The 24,023-nt window shown below is 46.6% G+C and overlaps 1 long non-coding RNA gene across 1 annotated transcript in view; it reads right to left on the bottom strand.

Annotated features, from left to right (window-relative positions):
* Positions 1-22,425, bottom strand: part of LOC115101686 (uncharacterized) — a 34,720-nt gene extending 12,295 nt beyond the window's left edge. The window contains exons 1-3 of the long non-coding RNA XR_003859340.2: positions 22,294-22,425; positions 22,158-22,190; positions 21,693-21,739 (exon numbers count right to left, since the gene is read on the bottom strand). This is a non-coding gene — a long non-coding RNA (uncharacterized LOC115101686). The remainder of the gene's footprint in view (positions 1-21,692; positions 21,740-22,157; positions 22,191-22,293) is intronic.
* Between the last annotated feature and the right edge of the window lie 1,598 nt (positions 22,426-24,023).

The raw sequence follows: 24,023 nt of genomic DNA, 5'->3' as shown, positions 1-24,023 counted from the left end.
GGTATGGTGAGTCCAAGCCTGACATACTGTAGGTCTGGATTGAAATCATTGCATGCCCAATCCATGGCCTGAACGGGGGTGGTAATGCTCATGGGGATGACAATCATACATCTTCCACCTGTATTGTAATTGTGTATGTATTGTATTGCACTTGTGTATTATAGTGGTCCCTGTACGTGGCTCAGTTCATAAGAGCATGCCACTAGCAACACCAGTGCTGTGGGTTCATTTTACACTCAGGTCACACACCAAAATGTGTGGACTGTTCTCATTGGATGAAAGTGTCTGCTAAGTCAATTGCATATATTAAGGTATTACCGTATTGGTCAATGCAATTTTAGTAAAGCAGTGTGAACTGCTTTACTGTATAGGGGATGCATATCCTTCTTGTTTTGGACTTTTTCATATTGGTATTGTAATGTATTGATATTGTATTACTGCACACTGTAGTACCTAGAAACAGAAGCATTTCACTGCACCTGCTGAAACATCTGCTAGTCTACGTGACCAATAAACTTTGATTTGGTTGATTTGTTACTGTACATTTCTGATCTTGTCAATATCAGATTTTTTTTTTTTTACTTACTGTGAGTCAAAATTGAAAAGGCATTCGCACATCTGAGCAATCTTTTTTGCAGGTGCATGGTAACAGTTGAATACAATAAGAAACCAGCACACTGCTCTTGAAAGTATCACTGCTCTTTAATAATCTTTACGTATCGGCCTCAAGGCCTTGAATCGAACCCACAACACCTTGAGGCCGATACGCAAAGCTTATTAAAGAGCAGTGGTACTATCAAGAGCAGTGTGCAGGCTTCTTCTATTTTCTCTAACTTGCTGTCAGTAAAATCATAACAGTTTGTCATAGTAGTACATTTGAGTAAATATTATACTTTGTGTTTATACTTTCAAAGACATACATGTTCATTATGTAGTTCTCAGAATCTGTACTAGACAAACCGGTGTACATGTCAAATCTATTGGTTTACCAAACGTTTAAGTGATCATCAATTAAGAACAGTCAGATTAAGTAATGATAAAATGTATTTTAACACAACAGAAGAGAATCATATCAAAAGAAATGTGAGCATTTCATTGTGAAAAACAATTCCTTTCTGTGAACATCTATTGCAATGTGAAACATGTATTTCTAGATGAAACACTGATTAAGTTGGGTGAAAAAGTGACTGATTGTGTGTGTTGTATTTAGTCAATTGAAAATGTGCTTTGAGTTTTGAACTAACAGTTATGAAAATGTACCACATACATGTAATAATGTCACGTCTACTCCCGCTCCCCCTCTCTGGCTCTCGACTTCGCCAGTATACTTATTACGCACACCTGCCACCATCGTTACGCGCACCTGCGCCAAAGACACCTGGACTCCATCGCTCCTATGATTACCTCCCCTATATCTGTCACTCCCTTTGGTTCTTTCCCCAGGCAGTAATAGTTATGTTTTTCATGTCCAGACACTACTCTTGTTTTGGATTGTTCCATGTTTATTGTATTATTAAACTCACCCCCTGTACTTGCTTCTCGACTCCCAGCGTTTGCGTTATAGAATACTGCCTCAACAAATGGAAGCAACAGAGATTTTCTGGTGACGTCGGGTCTAAATGCCACAGCCGAAACCGCCAATCATGCCTCAGCTGGCACGACAGTAACAGAGGGAGAGCAACGTTTGCTAAATACTTTCACCTCTGAGGCTCCTACAGTATAGGCTACTACCATTGCTTCTGATCTGACTGCAAAACCTTCCCCTGGAGAGCAGAGGGAAGGTTTTGATAATGTCACAGATATAAGCTGTGTGTGTGTGTGTGTGTGTGTGAACTCCTGTTGTGTGTGTGTGTGTGTGTGTGTGAACTCCTGTTGTGTGTGTGTGTGTGTGAACTCCTGTTGTGTGTGTGTGTGTGTGTGAACTCCTGTTGTGTGTGTGTGTGTGTGTGAACTCCTGTTGTGTGTGTGTGTGTGTACTTGTGTGTGTGTGTGTGTGTACTCCTGTTGTGTGTGTGTGTGTGTGTGTGAACTCCTGTTGTGTGTGTGTGTACTCCTGTTGTGTGTGTGTGTGTGTACTCCTGTGTGTGTGTGTGTGTACTCCTGTTGTGTGTGTGTGTGTGTGTGTACTCCTGTTGTGTGTGTGTGTGTGTACTCCTGTTGTGTGTGTGTGTGTGTGTGTGTGTACTCCTGTTGTGTGTGTGTGTGTGTGTGTACTCCTGTTGTGTGTGTGTGTGTGTGTGTGTGTACTGTGTGTGTGTTGTGTACTCCTGTTGTGTGTGTGTGTGTGTGTGTACTCCTGTTGTGTGTGTGTGTACTCCTGTTGTGTGTGTGTGTGTGTGTGTACTCCTGTTGTGTGTGTGTGTACTCCTGTTGTGTGTGTGTGTACTCCTGTTGTGTGTGTGTGTGTGTGTGTGTGTGTGTGTGTGTGTGTGTGTGTGTGTGAACTTGTGTGTGTGTGTGTGTGTGTGTGTGTGTGTGTGTGAACTCCTGTGTGTGTGTGTGTGTGTGTGTGAACTCTGTTGTGTGTGTGTGTGTGTGTGTGTGTGTGTGAACTCCTGTGTGTGTGTGTGTGTGTGTGTGTGTGTGAACTCCTGTGTGTGTGTGTGTGTGTGTGTGTGTGAACTCCTGTGTGTGTGTGTGTGTGTGTGTGTGAACTCCTGTGTGTGTGTGTGTGTGTGTGTGTGAACTCCTGTTGTGTGTGTGTGTGTGTGTGTGTGTGTGTGTGAACTGTGTGTGTGTGTGTGTGTGTGTGTGTGTGTGTGAACTCCTGTGTGTGTGTGTGTGTGAACTCCTGTTGTGTGTGTGTGTGTGTGAACTCCTGTGTGTGTGTGTGTGTGAACTCCTGTGTGTGTGTGTGTGTGAACTCCTGTTGTGTGTGTGTGTGTGTGTGTACTCCTGTTGTGTGTGTGTGTGTGTGTTGTGTGTGTGTGTGTGTGTACTCCTGTTGTGTGTGTGTGTGTGTGTGTGAACTCCTGTTGTGTGTGTGTGTGTGTACTCCTGTTGTGTGTGTGTGTGTGTGTACTCCTGTTGTGTGTGTGTGTGTGTGTACTCCTGTTGTGTGTGTGTGTGTGAACTCCTGTGTGTGTGTGTGTGTGTGTGTGAACTCCTGTTGTGTGTGTGTGTACTCCTGTTGTGTGTGTGTGTGTGAACTCCTGTTGTGTGTGTGTGTGTGTGTGAACTGTGTTGTGTGTGTGTGTGTGTGTGTGAACTCCTGTTGTGTGTGTGTGTGTGAACTCCTGTTGTGTGTGTGTGTGTGTACTCCTGTGTGTGTGTGTGTACTCCTGTTGTGTGTGTGTGTACTCCTGTTGTGTGTGTGTGTGTGTGTGTGTGTGTGTGTGTGTGTGTGTGTGTGTGTACTCCTGTGTGTGTGTGTGTGTGTGTGTGTGTGTACTCCTGTGTGTGTGTGTGTGTGTGTGTGTGTGAACTGTGTGTGTGTGTGTGTGTGTGTGAACTCCTGTGTGTGTGTGTGTGTGTGTGTGTGTGTGTGAACTCCTGTGTGTGTGTGTGTGTGAACTCCTGTGTGTGTGTGTGTGTGAACTCCTGTGTGTGTGTGTGTGTGTGAACTCCTGTGTGTGTGTGTGTGTGTGTGTGTGTGTGTGAACTCCTGTGTGTGTGTGTGTGTGTGTGAACTCCTGTGTGTGAACTCCTGTGTGTGTGTGTGTGTGAACTCCTGTGTGTGTGTGTGTGTGTGTGAACTCCTGTGTGTGTGTGTGTGTGTGTGTGTGAACTCCTGTGTGTGTGTGTGTGTGTGTGTGAACTCCTGTGTGTGTGTGTGTGTGTGTGAACTCCTGTGTGTGTGTGTGTGTGTGTGAACTCCTGTGTGTGTGTGTGTGTGTGTGTGTGAACTCCTGGTGTGTGTGTGTGTGTGTGTGTGTGAACTCCTGTGTGTGTGTGTGTGTGTGTGAACTCCTGGTGTGTGTGTGTGTGTGAACTCCTGTTGTGTGTGAACTCCTGTTGTGTGTGTGTGTGTGAACTCCTGGTGTGTGTGTGTGTGAACTCCTGTTGTGTGTGTGTGTGTGTGTGTGTGAACTCCTGGTGTGTGTGTGTGTGTGTGTGAACTCCTGTGTGTGTGTGTGTGTGAACTCCTGTTGTGTGTGTGTGTGTGTGAACTCCTGTTGTGTGTGTGAACTCCTGTGTGTGTGTGTGTGTGAACTCCTGTGTGTGTGTGTGTGTGAACTCCTGTTGTGTGTGTGTGTGTGTGAACTCCTGTTGTGTGTGTGTGTGTGTGTGAACTCCTGTGTGTGTGTGTGTGTGTGAACTCCTGTGTGTGTGTGTGTGTGTGTGTGAACTCCTGTGTGTGTGTGTGTGTGAACTCCTGTGTGTGTGTGAACTCCTGTTGTGTGTGTGTGTGTGAACTCCTGTGTGTGTGTGTGTGTGAACTCCTGTGTGTGTGTGTGTGTGTGTGTGTGAACTCCTGTGTGTGTGTGTGTGTACTGTGTGTGTGTGTGTGTGTGTGTGTGTGTGTGTGTGAACTCCTGTTGTGTGTGTGTGTGTGTGAACTCCTGTGTGTGTGTGTGTGTGTGAACTCCTGTGTGTGTGTGTGTGTGAACTCCTGTTGTGTGTGTGTGTGTGTACTCCCTGTGTGTGTGTGTGTGTGTGTGTGTACTCCTGTTGTGTGTGTGTGTACTCCTGTTGTGTGTGTGTGTACTCCTGTTGTGTGTGTGTGTGTGAACTCCTGTGTGTGTGTGTGTGAACTCCTGAACTCCTGTGTGTGTGTGTGTGTGTGAACTCCTGTTGTGTGTGTGTGTGTGTGTGTGTGAACTCCTGTTGTGTGTGTGTGTGTGTGTGTGTGTGTGTGTGTGTGTGAACTCCTGTTGTGTGTGTGTGTGTGTGTGTGTGTGTGTGAACTCCTGTGTGTGTGTGTGTGTGTGAACTGTGTGTGTGTGTGAACTCCTGTGTGTGTGTGTGAACTCCTGTGTGTGTGTGTGTGTGAACTCCTGTGTGTGTGTGTGTGTGTGTGAACTCCTGTGTGTGTGTGTGTGTGTGTGTGAACTCCTGTGTGTGTGTGTGTGTGAACTCCTGTGTGTGTGTGTGTGTGAACTCCTGTGTGTGTGTGTGTGTGTGTGTGTGTGAACTCCTGGTGTGTGTGTGTGTGTGTGTACTCCTGTTGTGTGTGTGTGTGTGAACTCCTGTGTGTGTGTGTGTGTGTGTACTCCTGTTGTGTGTGTGTGTGTGTGTGTGTGAACTCCTGTGTGTGTGTGTGTGTGTGAACTCCTGTTGTGTGTGTGTGTGTGTGTGAAACTCCTGTGTGTGTGTGTGTGTGTGTGTGAACTCCTGTTGTGTGTGTGTGTGTGTGAACTCCTGTGTGTGTGTGTGTGTGAACTCCTGTGTGTGTGTGTGTGTGTGTGTGAACTCCTGTTGTGTGTGTGTGTGTGTGTGTGAACTCCTGTGTGTGTGTGTGTGTGTGTGTGTGAACTCCTGTTGTGTGTGTGTGTGTGAACTCCTGTTGTGTGTGTGTGTGTGTGTGTGTGTGTGAACTCCTGTTGTGTGTGTGTGTGTGTGTGTGTGTGAACTGTGTGTGTGTGTGTGTGTGTGTGTGTGTGTGTGTGAACTCCTGTGTGTGTGTGTGTGTGAACTCCTGTGTGTGTGTGTGTGTGTGAACTCCTGTTGTGTGTGTGTGTGTGAACTCCTGTTGTGTGTGTGTGTGTGAACTCCTGTTGTGTGTGTGTGTGAACTCCTGTTGTGTGTGTGTGTGTGTGTGTGTGTGAACTCCTGTGTGTGTGTGTGTGTGTACTCCTGTTGTGTGTGTGTGTGTGTGAACTCCTGTTGTGTGTGTGTGTGTGTGTGTGTGAACTCCTGTGTGTGTGTGTGTGTGTGAACTCCTGTTGTGTGTGTGTGTGTGAACTCCTGTGTGTGTGTGTGTGTGTGAACTCCTGTTGTGTGTGTGTGTGTGTGTGTGAACTCCTGTTGTGTGTGTGTGTGTGAACTCCTGTTGTGTGTGAACTCCTGTTGTGTGTGTGTGTGTGTGAACTCCTGTTGTGTGTGTGTGTGAACTCCTGTTGTGTGTGTGTGTGTGTGTGTGAACTCCTGTGTGTGTGTGTGTGTGTGTACTCCTGTTGTGTGTGTGTGTGTGTGTGAACTCCTGTTGTGTGTGTGTGTGTGTGTGTGAACTCCTGTGTGTGTGTGTGTGTGTGAACTCCTGTGTGTGTGTGTGAACTCCTGTGTGTGTGTGTGTGTGTGAACTCCTGTTGTGTGTGTGTGTGTGTGTGTGAACTCCTGTGTGTGTGTGTGTGTGAACTGAACTCCTGTGTGTGTGTGTGTGTGTGAACTCCTGTTGTGTGTGTGTGTGTGTGTGAACTCCTGTGTGTGTGTGTGTGTGTGTGTGAACTCCTGTTGTGTGTGTGTGTGTGTGTGAACTCCTGTGTGTGTGTGTGTGTGTGTGAACTCCTGTGTGTGTGTGTGAACTCCTGTGTGTGTGTGTGTGTGTGTGTGTGAACTCCTGTGTGTGTGTGTGTGTGAACTGTGTGTGTGTGTGTGTGAACTCCTGTGTGTGTGTGTGTGTGTGTGTGTGAACTCCTGTGTGTGTGTGTGTGTGTGTGTGTGTGTGAACTCCTGTGTGTGTGTGTGTGTGAACTCCTGTGTGTGTGTGTGTGTGAACTCCTGTGTGTGTGTGTGTGAACTCCTGTTGTGTGTGTGTGTGTGTGTGTGTGAACTCCTGTGTGTGTGTGTGTGTGTGTGAACTCCTGTTGTGTGTGTGTGTGTGTGTGAACTCCTGTGTGTGTGTGTGTGTGTGTGTGTGAACTCCTGTTGTGTGTGTGTGTGTGTGTGAACTCCTGTTGTGTGTGTGTGTGTGTGTGAACTCCTGTTGTGTGTGTGTGTGTGTGTGTGTGTGTGTGTGTGTGAACTCCTGTGTGTGTGTGTGTGTGTGTGAACTCCTGGTGTGTGTGTGTGTGTGTGTGTGAACTCCTGTGTGTGTGTGTGTGTGAACTCCTGTTGTGTGTGTGTGTGTGAACTCCTGTGTGTGTGTGTGTGTGAACTCCTGTGTGTGTGTGTGTGTGTGTGTGAACTCCTGTGTGTGTGTGTGTGTGTGTGAACTCCTGTTGTGTGTGTGTGTGTGTGAACTCCTGTGTGTGTGTGTGTGTGTGTGTGTGTACTCCTGTGTGTGTGTGTGTGTGAACTCCTGTGTGTGTGTGTGTGTGTACTCCTGTGTGTGTGTGTGTGTGTGAACTCCTGTGTGTGTGTGTGTGTGTGAACTCCTGTGTGTGTGTGTGTGTGAACTCCTGTGTGTGTGTGTGTGTGAACTCCTGTTGTGTGTGTGTGTGTGAACTCCTGTGTGTGTGTGTGTGTGTGTGTGAACTCCTGTTGTGTGTGTGTGTGTGTGTGTACTCCTGTTGTGTGTGTGTGTGTGTGTGTGTGTGTGTGTGTGTGTGAACTCCTGTTGTGTGTGTGTGTGTGTGTGTGTGAACTCCTGTGTGTGTGTGTGTGTGTGTGTGTGTGAACTCCTGTGTGTGTGTGTGTGAACTCCTGTGTGTGTGTGTGTGTGTGTGTGTGTGTACTCCTGTGTGTGTGTGTGTGTGTGTGTGTACTCCTGTGTGTGTGTGTGTGTGTGTGTGTGTGTACTCCTGTTGTGTGTGTGTGTGTACTCCTGTTGTGTGTGTGTGTGTACTCCTGTTGTGTGTGTGAACTCCTGTTGTGTGTGTGTGTGTGTGTGTGTGAACTCCTGTGTGTGTGTGTGTGTGTGTGTGTGAACTCCTGTGTGTGTGAACTCCTGGTGTGTGTGTGTGTGTGTGTGTGTGTGAACTCCTGTTGTGTGTGTGTGTGTGTGTGTGAACTCCTGTGTGTGTGTGTGTGTGTGAACTCCTGTGTGTGAACTCCTGTGTGTGTGTGTGTGTGTGTGTGTGTGTGTGAACTCCTGTTGTGTGTGTGTGTGTGTGTGTGTGAACTCCTGTGTGTGTGTGTGTGTGAACTCCTGTTGTGTGTGTGTGTGTGAACTCCTGTGTGTGTGTGTGTGTGTGTGTGAACTCCTGTGTGTGTGTGTGTGTGTGTGTGAACTCCTGTTGTGTGTGTGTGTGTGTGTGTGAACTCCTGTTGTGTGTGTGTGTGTGAACTCCTGTGTGTGTGTGTGTGTGAACTCCTGTTGTGTGTGTGTGTGAACTCCTGTTGTGTGTGTGTGTGTGTGTGAACTCCTGTGTGTGTGTGTGTGTGTGTGAACTCCTGTTGTGTGTGTGTGTGTGTGTGTGAACTCCTGTGTGTGTGTGTGTGTGTGAACTCCTGTTGTGTGTGTGTGTGTGTGTGTGTGAACTCCTGTTGTGTGTGTGTGTGAACTCCTGTGTGTGTGTGTGTGAACTGAACTCCTGTGTGTGTGTGTGTGTGTGAACTGTGTGTGTGTGTGTGTGTGAACTCCTGTGTGTACTCCTGTGTGTGTGTGTGTACTGTGTGTGTGTGTGTGTGTGTGTGTGTGTGTGTGTGAACTCCTGTGTGTGTGTGTGTGTGTGTGAACTCCTGTGTGTGTGTGTGAACTCCTGTTGTGTGTGTGTGTGTGTGTGTGTGTGTGAACTCCTGTGTGTGTGTGTGTGTGTTGTGTGTGTGTGTGAACTCCTGTTTGTGTGTGTGTGTGTGTGAACTCCTGTGTGTGTGTGTGTGAACTCCTGTGTGTGTGTGTGTGTGAACTCCTGTGTGTGTGTGTGTGTGAACTCCTGTGTGTGTGTGTGTGTGTGTGTGAACTCCTGTTGTGTGTTGTGTGTGAACTCCTGTTGTGTGTGTGTGTGTGAACTCCTGTGTGTGTGTGTGTGTGTGTGTGTGAACTCCTGTGTGTGTGTGTGTGAACTCCTGTGTGTGTGTGTGTGTGAACTCCTGTTGTGTGTGTGTGAACTGTGTGTGAACTCCTGTGTGTGTGTGTGTGTGAACTCCTGTGTGTGTGTGTGTGTGTGAACTCCTGTGTGTGTGTGAACTCCTGTTGTGTGTGTGTGTGTGTGTGTGTGTGTGTGTGTGAACTCTGTGTGTGTGTGTGTGTGTGTGTGTGTGAACTCCTGTTGTGTGTGTGTGTGTGTGTGTGAACTCCTGTGTGTGTGTGTGTGAACTCCTGTTGTGTGTGTGTGAACTCCTGGTGTGTGTGTGTGAACTCCTGTGTGTGTGTGTGTGTGAACTCCTGTGTGTGTGTGTGTGTGTGTGTGAACTCCTGTGTGTGTGTGTGTGTGTGTGTGTGTGTGTGTGTGTGTGTGTGTGAACTCCTGTGTGTGTGTGTGTGTGTGTGAACTCCTGTGTGTGTGTGTGTGTGTGAACTCCTGTGTGTGTGTGTGTGAACTCCTGTTGTGTGTGTGTTGTCCTGTGTGTGTGTGTGTGTGTGTGTGTGTGTGTGTGAACTGTGTGTGTGTGTGTGTGTGTGAACTCCTGTGTGTGTGTGTGTGTGTGTGAACTCCTGTGTGTGTGTGTGTGTGTGTGAACTCCTGTTGTGTGTGTGTGTGTGTGTGTGAACTCCTGTGTGTGTGTGTGTGAACTCTGTTGTGTGTGTGTGTGTGTGTGTGTGTGTGTGTGTGTGTGTGTGTGAACTCCTGTGTGTGTGTGTGAACTCCTGTGTGTGTGTGTGTGTGTGTGTGTGTGTGAACTCCTGTGTGTGTGTGTGTGTGTGTGAACTCCTGTTGTGTGTGTGTGTGTGTGTGTGTGTGTGTGTGTGAACTCCTGTTGTGTGTGTGTGTGTGTGTGTGTGTGAACTCCTGTGTGTGTGTGTGTGTGAACTCCTGTGTGTGTGTGTGAACTGAACTCCTGTTGTGTGTGTGTGTGTGTGTGTGTGTGTGAACTCCTGTGTGTGTGTGTGTGTGTGTGAACTCCTGTGTGTGTGTGTGTGTGTGAACTCCCTGTGTGTGTGTGTGTGTGTGTGTGTGTGAACTCCTGTGTGTGTGTGTGTGTGTGAACTCCTGTGTGTGTGTGTGTGTGTGTGAACTCCTGTTGTGTGTGTGTGTGTGTGTGTGTGTGAACTCCTGTGTGTGTGTGTGTGTGTGAACTCCTGTGTGTGTGTGTGTGTGTGAACTCCTGGTGTGTGTGTGTGTGTTGTGTGTGTGTGTGTGAACTCCTGTTGTGTGTGTGTGTGTGTGTGTGAACTCCTGTTGTGTGTGTGTGTGTGTGAACTCCTGTGTGTGAACTCCTGTGTGTGTGTGTGTGTGTGTGAACTCCTGTGTGTGTGTGTGTGTGTGTGTGTGTGAACTCTGTTGTGTGTGTGTGTGTGTGTGAACTCCTGTGTGTGTGTGTGTGTGTGTGTGTGTGTGAACTCCTGTGTGTGTGTGTGTGTGTGTGTGTGTGTGTGTGTGTGTGTGTGTGTGTGAACTCCTGTTGTGTGTGTGTGTGTGTGTGTGTGTGTGAACTCCTGTGTGTGTGTGTGTGTGTGTGTGTGTGAACTCCTGTTGTGTGTGTGTGTGTGTGTACTCCTGTTGTGTGTGTGTGAACTCCTGTGTGTGTGTGTGTGTGTGAACTCCTGTTGTGTGTGTGTGTGAACTCCTGTTGTGTGTGTGTGTGTGTGTGAACTCCTGTGTGTGTGTGTGTGTGAACTCCTGTTGTGTGTGTGTGTGTGTGTGTGAACTCCTGTGTGTGTGTGTGTGTGAACTCCTGTGTGTGTGTGTGTGTGTGTGTGTGTGTGTGTGAACTCCTGTTGTGTGTGTGTGTGTGTGAACTGTGTGTGTGTGAACTCCTGTGTGTGTGTGTGTGTGTGAACTCCTGTGTGTGTGTGTGTGTGTGTGAACTCCTGTTGTGTGTGTGTGTGTGAACTCCTGTGTGTGTGTGTGTGTGTGAACTCCTGTGTGTGTGTGTGTGTGTGTGTGTGTGTGTGTGTGTGAACTCCTGTGTGTGTGTGTGTGAACTCCTGTGTGTGTGTGTGTGTGTGAACTCCTGTTGTGTGTGTGTGAACTCCTGTTGTGTGTGTGTGTGTGTGAACTCCTGTTGTGTGTGTGTGTGTGTGTGTGTGTGTGTGTGAACTCCTGTTGTGTGTGTGTGTGTGTGTGTGTGTGTGAACTCCTGTGTGTGTGTGAACTCCTGTGTGTGTGTGTGTGTGTGAACTCCTGTTGTGTGTGTGTGTACTCCTGTGTGTGTGTGAACTCCTGTTGTGTGTGTGTGTGTGTGTGAACTCCTGTGTGTGTGTGTGTGTGTGTGAACTCCTGTTGTGTGTGTGTGTGTGTGTGAACTCCTGTGTGTGTGTGTGTGTGTGTGTGTGAACTCCTGTTGTGTGTGTGTGTGTGTGTGTGTGTGTGTGTGTGTGTGTGTGTGTGTGTGTGTGTGTGTGAACTCCTGTGTGTGTGTGTGTGTGTGTGAACTCCTGTTGTGTGTGTGTGTGTGTGAACTCCTGTTGTGTGTGTGTGTGTGTGTGTGAACTCCTGTGTGTGTGTGTGTGTGTGTGTGTGTGTGTGAACTCCTGTGTGTGTGTGTGTGTGTGTGAACTCCTGTTGTGTGTGTGTGTGTGTGTGTGTGAACTCCTGTTGTGTGTGTGTGTGTGTGTGTGTGAACTCCTGTGTGTGTGTGTGTGTGTGAACTCCTGTGTGTGTGTGTGTGAACTCCTGTTGTGTGTGTGTGTGTGTGTGAACTCCTGTTGTGTGTGTGTGTGTGAACTCCTGTGTGTGTGTGTGTGTGTGTGTGAACTCCTGTGTGTGTGTGTGTGTGTGTGTGAACTCCTGGTGTGTGTGTGTGTGTGTGAACTCCTGTGTGTGTGTGTGTGAACTCCTGTTGTGTGTGTGTGTGTGAACTCCTGTGTGTGTGTGTGTGTGTGAACTCCTGTTGTGTGTGTGTGTGTGAACTCCTGTGTGTGTGTGTGTGTGTGTGTGAACTCCTGTTGTGTGTGTGTGTGTGTGAACTCCTGTTGTGTGTGTGTGTGTGTGTGAACTCCTGTTGTGTGTGTGTGTGTGAACTCCTGTGTGTGTGTGTGTGTGAACTCCTGTTGTGTGTGTGTGTGTGTGAACTCCTGTTGTGTGTGTGTGTGTGTGTGAACTCCTGTGTGTGTGTGTGTGTGTGTGTGAACTCCTGTGTGTGTGTGTGTGTGTGAACTCCTGTTGTGTGTGTGTGTGTGAACTCCTGTTGTGTGTGTGTGTGTGTGTGTGTGAACTCCTGTTGTGTGTGTGTGTGTGTGTGTGTGAACTCCTGTGTGTGTGTGTGTGTGTGAACTCCTGTTGTGTGTGTGTGTGTGAACTCCTGTTGTGTGTGTGTGTGTGTGAACTCCTGTTGTGTGTGTGTGTGTGTGTGTGAACTCCTGTTGTGTGTGTGTGTGAACTCCTGTGTGTGTGTGTGTGTGTGAACTCCTGTGTGTGTGTGTGTGTGTGTGTGTGTGTGAACTCCTGTGTGTGTGTGTGTGTGTGAACTCCTGTTGTGTGTGTGTGTGTGTGTGTGAACTCCTGTGTGTGTGTGTGTGTGTGTGTGAACTCCTGTTGTGTGTGTGTGTGTGTGTGTGTGAACTCCTGTGTGTGTGTGTGTGTGAACTCCTGTGTGTGTGTTGTGTGTGTGTGTGTGTGAACTCCTGTTGTGTGTGTGTGTGTGTGTGTGTGTGTGAACTCCTGTGTGTGTGTGTGTGTGTGAACTCCTGTTGTGTGTGTGTGTGTGAACTCCTGTTGTGTGTGTGTGTGTGAACTCCTGTTGTGTGTGTGTGTGTGAACTCCTGTTGTGTGTGTGTGTGTGAACTCCTGTGTGTGTGTGTGTGTGAACTCCTGTTGTGTGTGTGTGTGTGAACTCCTGTGTGTGTGTGTGTGTGAACTCCTGTGTGTGTTGTGTGTGAACTCCTGTGTGTGTGTGTGTGTACTCCTGTGTGTGTGTGTGAACTCCTGTGTGTGTGTGTGTGAACTCCTGTGTGTGTGTGTGTGTGTGTGTGTGTGAACTCCTGTTGTGTGTGAACTCCTGTGTGTGTGTGTGTGTGTGTGTGTGTGTGTGTGAACTCCTGTGTGTGTGTGTGTGTGTGTGTGTGTGTGAACTCCTGTGTGTGTGTGTGTGTGTGTGTGTGAACTCCTGTTGTGTGTGTGTGTGTGTGTGTGTGTGTGTGTGAACTCCTGTGTGTGTGTGTGTGTGAACTCCTGTGTGTGTGTGTGTGTGTGAACTCCTGTGTGTGTGTGTGTGTGTGTGTGAACTCCTGTGTGTGTGTGTGTGTGAACTCCTGTGTGTGTGTGTGTGAACTCCTGTGTGTGTGTGTGTGTGAACTCCTGAACTCCTGTGTGTGTGTTGTGTGTGTGTGTGTGTTGTGAACTCCTGTGTGTGTGTGTGTGTGTGTGAACTCCTGTTGTGTGTGTGTGTGTGTACTGTGTGTGTGTGTGTGTGTGTGTGTGTGTGAACTCCTGTTGTGTGTGTGTGTGTGTGAACTCCTGTGTGTGTGTGTGTGTGTGTGAACTCCTGTGTGTGTGTGTGTGAACTCCTGTGTGTGTGTGTGTGTGTGAACTCCTGTGTGTGTGTGTGTGTGTGTGTGTGTGTGTGTGAACTCCTGTTGTGTGTGTGTGTGTGTGTGTGTGAACTCCTGTGTGTGTGTGTGTGTGTGTGAACTCCTGTTGTGTGTGTGTGTGTGTGTGTGTGAACTGTGTGTGTGTGTGTGTGTGTGTGAACTCCTGTTGTGTGTGTGTGTGTGTGTGTGAACTCCTGTGTGTGTGTGTGTGTGTGTGTGAACTCCTGTGTGTGTGTGTGTGTGTGAACTCCTGTTGTGTGTGTGTGTGTGAACTCCTGTGTGTGTGTGTGTGTGTGTGTGAACTCCTGTTGTGTGTGTGTGTGTGTGTGTGTGTGTGTGAACTCCTGTGTGTGTGTGTGTGTGTGAACTCCTGTGTGAACTCCTGTGTGTGTGTGTGTGTGAACTCCTGTGTGTGTGTGTGTGAACTCCTGTGTGTGTGTGTGAACTCTGTGTGTGTGTGTGTGTGTGTGTGTGAACTCCTGTGTGTGTGTGTGTGTGTGAACTCCTGTTGTGTGTGTGTGTGTGTGTGTGTGAACTCCTGTTGTGTGTGTGTGTGTGTGTGAACTCTGTGTGTGTGTGTGTGTGAACTCCTGTGTGTGTGTGTGTGAACTCCTGTTGTGTGTGTGTGTGTGTGTGTGAACTCCTGTGTGTGTGTGTGTGTGTGAACTCCTGTTGTGTGTGTGTGTGTGTGTGAACTCCTGTTGTGTGTGTGTGTGTGTGTGTGAACTCCTGTTGTGTGTGTGTGTGTGTGTGTGAACTCCTGTTGTGTGTGTGTGTGTGTACTCCTGTTGTGTGTGTGTGTGTGAACTCCTGTTGTGTGTGTGTGTGTGTGTGTGAACTGTGTGTGTGTGTGAACTCCTGTTGTGTGTGTGTGTGTACTCCTGTTGTGTGTGTGTGTGTGTGAACTCCTGTTGTGTGTGTGTGTGTGTGAACTCCTGTTGTGTGTGTGAACTCCTGTGTGTGTGTGTGTGTGTGTGTGTGAACTCCTGTGTGTGTGTGTGTGTGTGTGTGTGTGAACTCCTGTTGTGTGTGTGTGTGTGTGTGTGTGTGTGAACTCCTGTGTGTGTGTGTGTGTGTGTGTGAACTGAACTCCTGGTGTGTGTGTGTGTGTGTGTGTGTGAACTCCTGTTGTGTGTGTGTGTGTGAACTCCTGTGTGTGTGTGTGTGAACTCCTGTTGTGTGTGTGTGTGTGTGTGAACTCCTGTTGTGTGTGTGTGTGTGTGTGTGTGTGTGTGTGTGAACTCCTGTTGTGTGTGTGTGTGTGTGTGTGTGTGAACTCCTGTTGTGTGTGTGTGTGTGTGAACTCCTGTGTGTGTGTGTGTGTGTGTGAACTCCTGTTGTGTGTGTGTGTGTGTGTGTGTGTGAACTCCTGTGTGAACTTTGTGTGTGTGTGTGTGTGTGTGAACTCCTGTTGTGTGTGTGTGTGAACTCCTGTGTGTGTGTGTGTGAACTCCTGTGTGTGTGTGTGTGTGTGTGAACTCCTGTGTGTGTGTGTGTGTGTGTGTGTGAACTCCTGTTGTGTGTGTGTGTGTGTGTTGTGTGTGTGTGTGTGAACTCCTGTGTGTGTGTGTGTGTGTGAACTCCTGTGTGTGTGTGTGTGTGTGTGAACTCCTGTTGTGTGTGTGTGTGTGTGTGTGAACTCCTGTTGTGTGTGTGTGTGTGTACTCCTGTTGTGTGTGTGTGTGTGTGTGTGAACTCCTGTGTGTGTGTGTGTGTGTGTGAACTCCTGTGTGTGTGTGTGTGTGTGTGTGTGTGTGTTGTGTGTGTGTGAACTCCTGTGTGTGTGTGTGTGTGTGTGTGTGTGTGAACTCCTGTGTGTGTGTGTGAACTCCTGTGTGTGTGTGAACTCCTGTTGTGTGTGTGTGTGTGTGTGTGAACTCCTGTGTGTGTGTGTGTGTGTGAACTCCTGTTGTGTGTGTGTGTGTGTGTGTGTGTGAACTCCTGTTGTGTGTGTGTGTGTGTGTGTGTGTGAACTCCTGTTGTGTGTGTGTGTGTGAACTCCTGTTGTGTGTGTGTGAACTCCTGTTGTGTGTGTGTGTGTGTGTGTGTGTGAACTGTGTGTGTGTGTGTGTGTGTGTGAACTCCTGTTGTGTGTGTGTGTGTGTGTGTGAACTCCTGTGTGTGTGTGTGTGTGTGTGTGTGTGAACTCCTGTGTGTGTGTGTGTGTGTGTGTGAACTCCTGTGTGTGTGTGTGTGAACTCCTGTGTGTGTGTGTGTGTGTGAACTCCTGTTGTGTGTGTGTGTGTGTGTGTGTGTGAACTCTGTTGTGTGTGTGTGTGTGTGTGTGTGTAAAACTCCTGTGTGTGTGTGTGTGTGTGTGTGTGTGTGAACTCCTGGTGTGTGTGTGTGTGTGTGTGTGTGAACTCCTGGTGTGTGTGTGTGTGTGTGTGTGAACTCCTGTTGTGTGTGTGTGTGAACTCCTGTTGTGTGTGTGTGTGTGTGTGTGAACTCCTGTTGTGTGTGTGTGTGTGAACTCCTGTGTGTGTGTGTGTGTGTGTGAACTCCTGTGTGTGTGTGTGTGTGTGAACTCCTGTTGTGTGTGTGTGTGTGTGTGTGTGTACTCCTGTGTGTGTGTGTGTGAACTGTGAACTCCTGTGTGTGTGTGTGTGTGTGTGTGTGTGTGTGTGAACTCCTGTTGTGTGTGTGTGTGTGTGAACTCCTGTGTGTGTGTGTGTGTGTGTGTGTGAACTCCTGTGTGTGTGTGTGTGTGTGAACTCCTGTGTGTGTGTGTGTGTGTGTGTGTGTGTGTGTGTGTGAACTCCTGTTGTGTGTGTGTGTGTGTGTGAACTGTGTGTGTGTGTGTGTGTGTGAACTCCTGTGTGTGTGTGTGTGTGTGTGTGAACTCCTGTTGTGTGTGTGTGTGTGTGTGTGTGTGAACTCCTGTGTGTGTGTGTGTGTGTGTGTGTGTGTGTGTGTGTGTGTGAACTCTGTTGTGTGTGTGTGTGTGTGTGTGTGTGTGTGTGAACTCCTGTGTGTGTGTGTGTGAACTCCTGTTGTGTGTGTGTGTGTGTGTGTGTGTGTGTGTGAACTCCTGTTGTGTGTGTGTGTGTGTGTACTCCTGTTGTGTGTGTGTGTGTGTGTGTGTGTGAACTCCTGTGTGTGTGTGTGTGTGTGAACTCCTGTTGTGTGTGTGTGTGTGAACTCCTGTGTGTGTGTGTGTGTGTGTGTGTGTGTGTGTGTGTGTGTGTGTGAACTCCTGTGTGTGTGTGTGTGTGAACTCCTGTTGTGTGTGTGTGTGTGTGTGTGTGTGAACTCCTGTTGTGTGTGTGTGTGTGTGTGAACTCCTGTGTGTGTGTGTGTGTGTGTGTGTGTGAACTCCTGTGTGTGTGTGTGTGTGTGTGTGTGTGTGTGAACTCCTGTTGTGTGTGTGTGTGTGTGTGTGTGTGTGTGTGTGAACTCCTGTGTGTGTGTGTGTGTGTGTGTGAACTCCTGTGTGTGTGTGTGTGTGTGAACTCCTGTTGTGTGTGTGTGTGTGAACTCCTGTTGTGTGTGTGTGTGTGTGTGAACTCCTGTGTGTGTGTGTGTGTGTGAACTCCTGTGTGTGTGTGTGTGTGTGTGAACTCTGTGTGTGTGTGTGTGTGTGTGAACTCCTGTTGTGTGTGTGTGTGAACTCCTGTGTGTGTGTGTGTGTGTGAACTCCTGTGTGTGTGTGTGTGTGAACTCCTGTGTGTGTGTGTGTGTGAACTCCTGGTGTGTGTGTGTGTGTGTGAACTCCTGTTGTGTGTGAACTCCTGTTGTGTGTGTGTGTGAACTCCTGTTGTGTGTGTGTGTGTGTGTGTGTGTGTGTGTGTGTGTGAACTCCTGTTGTGTGTGTGAACTCCTGTGTGTGTGTGTGTGAACTCCTGTTGTGTGTGTGTGTGTGTGAACTCCTGTTGTGTGTGTGTGTGTGAACTGTGTGTGTGTGAACTCCTGTGTGTGTGTGTGTGTGTGTGAACTCCTGTTGTGTGTGTGTGTGTGTGTGTGTGAACTCCTGTTGTGTGTGTGTGTGTGTGTGTGTGTGAACTCCTGTGTGTGTGTGTGTGTGTGTGTGTGTGTGTGTGAACTCCTGTGTGTGTGTGTGTGTGTGTGTGTGAACTCCTGTTGTGTGTGTGTGTGTGTGTGTGTGAACTCCTGTTGTGTGTGTGTGTGTGTGAACTCCTGTTGTGTGTGTGTGTGTGAACTCCTGTGTGTGTGTGTGTGTGTGTGTGTGTGTGTGTGTGTGTGTGTGTGAACTCCTGTTGTGTGTGTGTGTGTGTGTGTGTGTGTGTGTGTGTGTGTGTGAACTCCTGTTGTGTGTGTGTGTGTGTGTGTGAACTCCTGTTGTGTGTGTGAACTCCTGTTGTGTGTGTGAACTCCTGTGTGTGTGTGTGTGAACTCCTGTGTGTGTGTGTGTGAACTCCTGTTGTGTGTGTGTGAACTCCTGTGTGTGTGTGTGTGTGAACTCCTGTTGTGTGTGTGTGTGTGAACTCCTGTTGTGTGTGTGTGTGTGAACTCCTGTTGTGTGTGTGTGTGTGAACTCCTGTTGTGTGTGTGTGTGTGTGAACTCCTGTTGTGTGTGTGTGTGTGTGTGTGTGAACTCCTGTTGTGTGTGTGTGTGTGTGTGAACTCCTGTGTGTGTGTGTGTGTGTGTGTGTGAACTCCTGTTGTGTGTGTGTGTGTGTGTGAACTCCTGTGTGTGTGTGTGTGTGAACTCCTGTTGTGTGTGTGTGTGTGTGTGTGTGAACTCCTGTGTGTGTGTGTGTGTGTGTGAACTCCTGTTGTGTGTGTGTGTGTGTGTGTGTGAACTCCTGTTGTGTGTGTGTGTGTGTGTGAACTCCTGTTGTGTGTGTGTGTGTGTGTGTGTGAACTCCTGTTGTGTGTGTGTGTGTGTGTACTCCTGTTGTGTGTGTGTGTGTGTGTGTGTGTGAACTCCTGTTGTGAGGTTGGAAAATGGGATTTACTTTCTTTGAAAATATATTGTTGTGTAAGAGTTTCTCTTTATGCAATCAGCAGCTAGGCTGATGCCAAACTAGACAGAACAAAGAGTGGGAACTAAGTTTCCAAAAGTTGGTAAATATCCTGAGGCATATCTTCCTGTTCAATGTTATTTTATCTATTTATTAACAAGTGTGATGCTGTATCTCTCCTTACAAACCACTGAGTACTTCCTTAGATATATATAGTGCCTTCAGAAAGTATTCATACCCCTTGACTTATTCCACATTCTGTTGGTGTACAGCCTGAATTCAAAATTGATTATACTGATTTTTCTGACCAATCTACCCCATAATAACAATGTGAAAACAACATGTTTTTAGAAATGTTTGCAATATCTCATTTACATAAGTATTCATACCCCCGAGTCAAAACATGTTAGAATCACCTTTGGAGTTGTTCAGGGGAGGGTCCTAAAAGAGCTTTGCAGAATAGGATTGTAAAATATTTGCACACTATTCATTTTCAAAGCTCTGTCAAGTTGGTTGTTGATCATTGCGAGACAGTTCAATTCTTGCCATAGAGTTTCAAGTGCATTTAAGTCCAAATTATAAGAGGCCACCAGGAACATGCAATGTCATCTTGGAAAGCAACGTAAGAGTATATTTGGCCTTGTGCTTTAGGTCATTGTCCTGCTGAAAGGTGAATTTGTCTCCCAGTGTCTAGGATTTTGCCAGTGCTTAGCTTTATTCCTTTCATTTTTATCCACAAAAAAAAATCCCTAGTCCTTGCCGATGACAAGCATACCCATAATATGATGCAGCCCCCATCATGCTTGAAAATATGAAGAGTGGTTCTCAGTGATGTATTGTGTTTGCCTCCAACATAACGAGTTTTTAGCAGTTTTACTTTAGTGCCTTATTGCAAACAGGATGCATGTTTTTGAATATTTTTATTCTGTACAGGCTTCCTTCTTTTTACTCTAATTTAGGTTATTATTATGGAGTAACTACAACGTTGTTGATCCATCCTTAGTTGTGTCCTATCATAGCCATTACACTCAACTGTTTTAAAGTCACCATTGGCCTCATGGTGAAAGCCCTGAGTGGTTTACTTCCTCTCCGGCAACTGAGTTTGGAAGGATGCCTGCATCTTTGTAGTGACTGGGTGTATTGGTATGCCATTCACAGTGCAATTAATAACTTCACCATGCTCACAGGGGTATTCATTATCTATATCTTTTTAACCCATCTACCAATAGGTGCCCTTCTTTGTGAAGCATTGGAAAACCACCTTACAGATAATTGCATGTGTGGGGTACATAGATGAAGTAGTCATTCAAATATCATGTTAAACAATAGTATTGCACACAGAGTGAGTCCATGCAACTTATGTGACTTGTTAAGCACATTTTTACTCCTGAACTTTTAGGCTTGACATAACAAAGTGGTTGAATACTTATTGACTCAAGACATTTCAGCTTTTCATTTTTAATTCATTTGGAAAATTTTCAAAAAATATAATTCCACTTTAACATTATAGGGTATTACGTGTAGGTCACTGACACACAATCCCAAGTTAATCCATTTAAAATTCAGGCTGTAACACAACAAAATTTGGAACAAGTCAAGGGGTGTGAATACTTTCTGAAGGCATCTTACATAAACTAATCAAAAAAAGAAACGTCCCTTTTTCAGGACCCTGTCTTTCAAAGATAATTAGTAAAAATCCATATAACTTCACAGATCTTCATTGTAAAGGGTTTAAACACTGTTTCCCATGCTTGTTCAATGAACCATAAACAATTAATGAACATGCACCTGTGGAACGGTCGTTAAGATACTAACAGCTTACAGACGGTAGGCAATTAAGGTCACAGTTATGAAAACGTAGGATACTAAAGAGGCCTTTCTACTGACTCTGAGAAACACCAAAAGAAAGATGCCCACTTTTCCCTACTTACGTGCGTGAATGTGCCTTATGCATGCTGCAAGGAGGCATGAGGACTTCAGATGTGGGCAGGGCAATACATTGCAATGTCCGTACTGTTAGACGCCTAAGACAGCACTACAGGGAGACATGACGGACAATTGATCGTCCTCGCAGTGGCAGACCACGTGTAACAACACCTTCACAGGATCAGTATATCCAAACATCACACCTATGGGACAGGTACGGGATGGCAAAAACAACTGACAGAGTTACACCAGGAACGCACAATCCCTCCATCAGTGCTCAGACTGTCTGCAATAGGTTGAAAGAGGCTGGACTGAGGGCTTGTAGGCCTGTTTTAAGGCAGGTGCTCACCAGACAGGTGCTCACCAGACATCACCGGCAACAACGTCGCCTATAGTCACAAACCCACCGTTGCTGGACCAGACAGGACTGACAAAAAGTGCTCTTCACTGACGAGTCGCGGTTTTGTCTCACCAGGGGTGATGGTCGGATTCGTGTTTATCGTCAAAGGAATGAGCGTTACACCGAGGCCTGTACTCTGGAGCGGGATCGATTTGGAGGTGGAGGGTCCGTCATGGTCTGGGGCAGTGTGTCACAGTATCATCAGACTGAGCTTGTTGTCATTGCAGGCAATCTCAACGCTGTGTGTTACAGGGAAGACCTCCTCCCTCATGTGGTACCCTTCCTGCAGGCTCATCCTGACATGACCCTCCAGCATGACAATGCTACCAGCCATACTGCTCGTTCTGTGCATGATTTCCTGCAAGAAAGGAATGTCAGTGTTCTGCCATGGCCAGCGAAGAGCTTGTCTGGGACCTGTTGGATTGGAGGGTGAGGGCTAGGGCCATTCCCCCCAGAAATATCCAGGAACTTGCAGGTGTCTTGGTGGAAGAGTGGGGTAACATCTTACAGTAAGAACTGGCAAATCTGGTGCAGTCCATGAGGAGATGCACTGCAGTACTTAATGCAGCTGGTGGCCACACAAGATACCGACTGTTACTTTTGAGTTTGACCCCCCCCCTTTGTTCAGGGACACATTATTACATTTCTGTTAGTCAAATGTCTGTGGAACTTGTTCAGTTTATGTCTGTTGTTGAATCTTGTTATGATCATACAAATATTTACACGTTATGTTTGCTGAAAATAAACTCAGTTGACATTGAGAGGACGTTTTGACGTTTCTTTTTTTTGCTGAGTCTATATTGTCTATGGCCTACGGTACATATTTGAAGTTTGCCCACCCCTCAAAATAGGGAGGGCACAAGCATCTGCTGCAGAAGTTAGTAACGTTGAAAAAGAATTTCTCTGAAATGTATGTCTGGAAAATATCTCCACTACTCCCCCCTCCACAGTGCAGAGGAATAGATAACATGAAAAACAGTGGAACGGGTCACTTCGACATTTCAGGACCAGAGGAACCATCTATCTCTGGAGGAGCTGCACAACAGACATATAGAAAACAATAACTCAGGCATTACCAATATATCAGTGTAGAGTTTCCTCATACCTCTTTGTCAGCAGGGTGAGATCTGTGTGGTACTTCTCAATCGTCATCTGGTGTAAGGGGGGTTGAAGAGTGAAGAGGGGTTACTGCTAAGCTTATTCGTTATTTGATGTGTCTAATATCAGAACACCTGTGGTTGGTTGCGTTACAAAACGATCACTGCTAACAGACAGCAGACACCATCAGAGAAACATAATGCGATGTGAAGCAACACTTACAATATGCCTGACAAATGGAAATTCCCTTCACCGCCACACTATGATGCGCTCATCTAGGGACAAGCACGGTATAAGATAAGTGTAAAGGTTCAATGCATCTGCCGGTCGTTTATTAAATGTGTCAAGGTTTTACTTGTACATTTGTCTGAATCTTGTATCTTTCTGTCTGAATAATAACTGAGAGAGAATAGGCTTATCAGAATAACAAAAATATTATTATTGAACAGGATAGGAAACTTGATAGACTCACCATCCACTTCAGCAGTTAGGCCTTTAATGGAAGCTGACCAGAAACAGACAACACCAAAAAGGTTTTAACTAAACTGATCCAATTGAAATCTACAGTACAGATTTTCAGGGCATTGACCAAAATCTTGATGACTTACCTCCAGGGACAGTTTCGAATTCCGCCAACTCTTGGGGAAAAGTGGCCAAGCCGGCTTCGTGCAACATGATCTGCTCCACAAGGGCATGCAGCAAGGTGAACTTCCTGTCTGTCCCATGGAGCTGGGAGAGCTGTGGGGCTGAAGAGGAACATTGGAAGGTGAGGTGACGCTCTCTCCATTGTAAAAAAAAAAGTTTATAAAAAAAAAAAAGTTTAAAAAGTTCAAATATGAAAAAACATACTGTGCCATTTCAGTCTACACAGAGACCTTCAGAGAATGTGAGAGAAGGGCATGCAGGTACAACTGCAGCAGTCCTGCCTGAGCCACACAACTACTGTTCCTATAAGGCCTTGAGATGCACAGAAGAATTTACAAATTCATGTATGCTGCATTCACGAAAGAAAGTGCCTTTCCCCAAGGCCAACCAAACAATAGTCGGTCAAGGTGCAGCTTCTGTTATCCTTACCACACAAAAATGAATCTCTACGCTTCCATTGAGGCACTGTGTTACTGGAGCCATGTATCAACAACCCAACATTAACCCTTACAATTCTGTGTGTTTCTGTTGGGGAAGAATGTGGGTACTATGCTCACAAGGTCAATCGATTGTTGTGGTATTGGTTAATACATTTGTTACTCATATAATGGCTGTGTTTCCTATCAATCTGAGTTCAAAACAAATTCAAACAAAACTGTTTCATAACAAAGACATCACAAAAGCTTCCATGTTACATGCAGAGTCCTTATCACCTTCAGTAGAGCCGTAATACGTCGTTTCCTTACTTAGACTGTGGTGATCTTTTTCTGTGAATGAAATACTTGGACAAAACCTATAAAACGCATCCATTTTAAACCCGTTTATATAAAATGTTAATGATATTTTTTCCAAATGCAAGCCTTGCTGCACAACAGTGGCTTGTGCCTTCTGTCTTAATTGAAATGGAAGGGGGACCCCTCTCGCAAATCATGTGATGGGATTTATTCCAGTCTTTTCTAGGTTGCGTTGTTATACCAATTTCAGGTCCAGGGCATTCCCCTGAGGGCCAGGCTAGAAGAGATGCATGGAGCAGAAACTAAAGATAAGAACAACAACCACTAATCCAACACAACCTCTATGGCTTTTTCTTATCTTACAGTTACTACACCGACCCAGCCATTGATTTCACAGAGAACCCTAAGAATGTGTTTGTGTGAATTTAGCCCGCTCTGTTTCACATTCGAACCCTCTGTGGGAGTATGGGTGTAAGAGACTGCAGTCTCGTTAGATGGAGAGGAAGCATTTTACATCTGTGGCAAAGTGCCCTTATATCATCCCATCAAGGGACCAGTGCAGCACAGCAGCAGTTCCGGAGGAAATCTATAGAAACTGCCGATATCCTCTAAGACCCTATGCTAATAGCTCAGGGAGATCTTTAAATCATCCTGTACAAATTGACAAAACTTGGAAATTCACATATCTAATAAACAATGAGTCTAATCCCGAAACAAAGACTTTCAAAATTGAGAGTTGACGGAAAAGGTCCAGCAAGATTAAAAAGTTGCTGTTACTGCCACTGTGGGGCACCTAGCGGTCGACTTGTCCAATGTCTACCGGCCCAGTTTCTGAGCCATGGTGAGATGTTCCATTTGATTTGTGAAGCCAGGCGGTGATACAATCACCTTCGTATCAGACGCACTAGGAGGAATGACCCTAGCTGAGTTGGACTCAGATGACCAGGCAGAGGATGGAC

The sequence above is a fragment of the Oncorhynchus nerka genome, linkage group LG20 (assembly GCF_034236695.1).
Source record: "Oncorhynchus nerka isolate Pitt River linkage group LG20, Oner_Uvic_2.0, whole genome shotgun sequence".
Classification (NCBI taxonomy): Eukaryota; Metazoa; Chordata; class Actinopteri; order Salmoniformes; family Salmonidae; genus Oncorhynchus; species Oncorhynchus nerka.
This window is presented reverse-complemented; position numbering and strand designations above follow the sequence as displayed.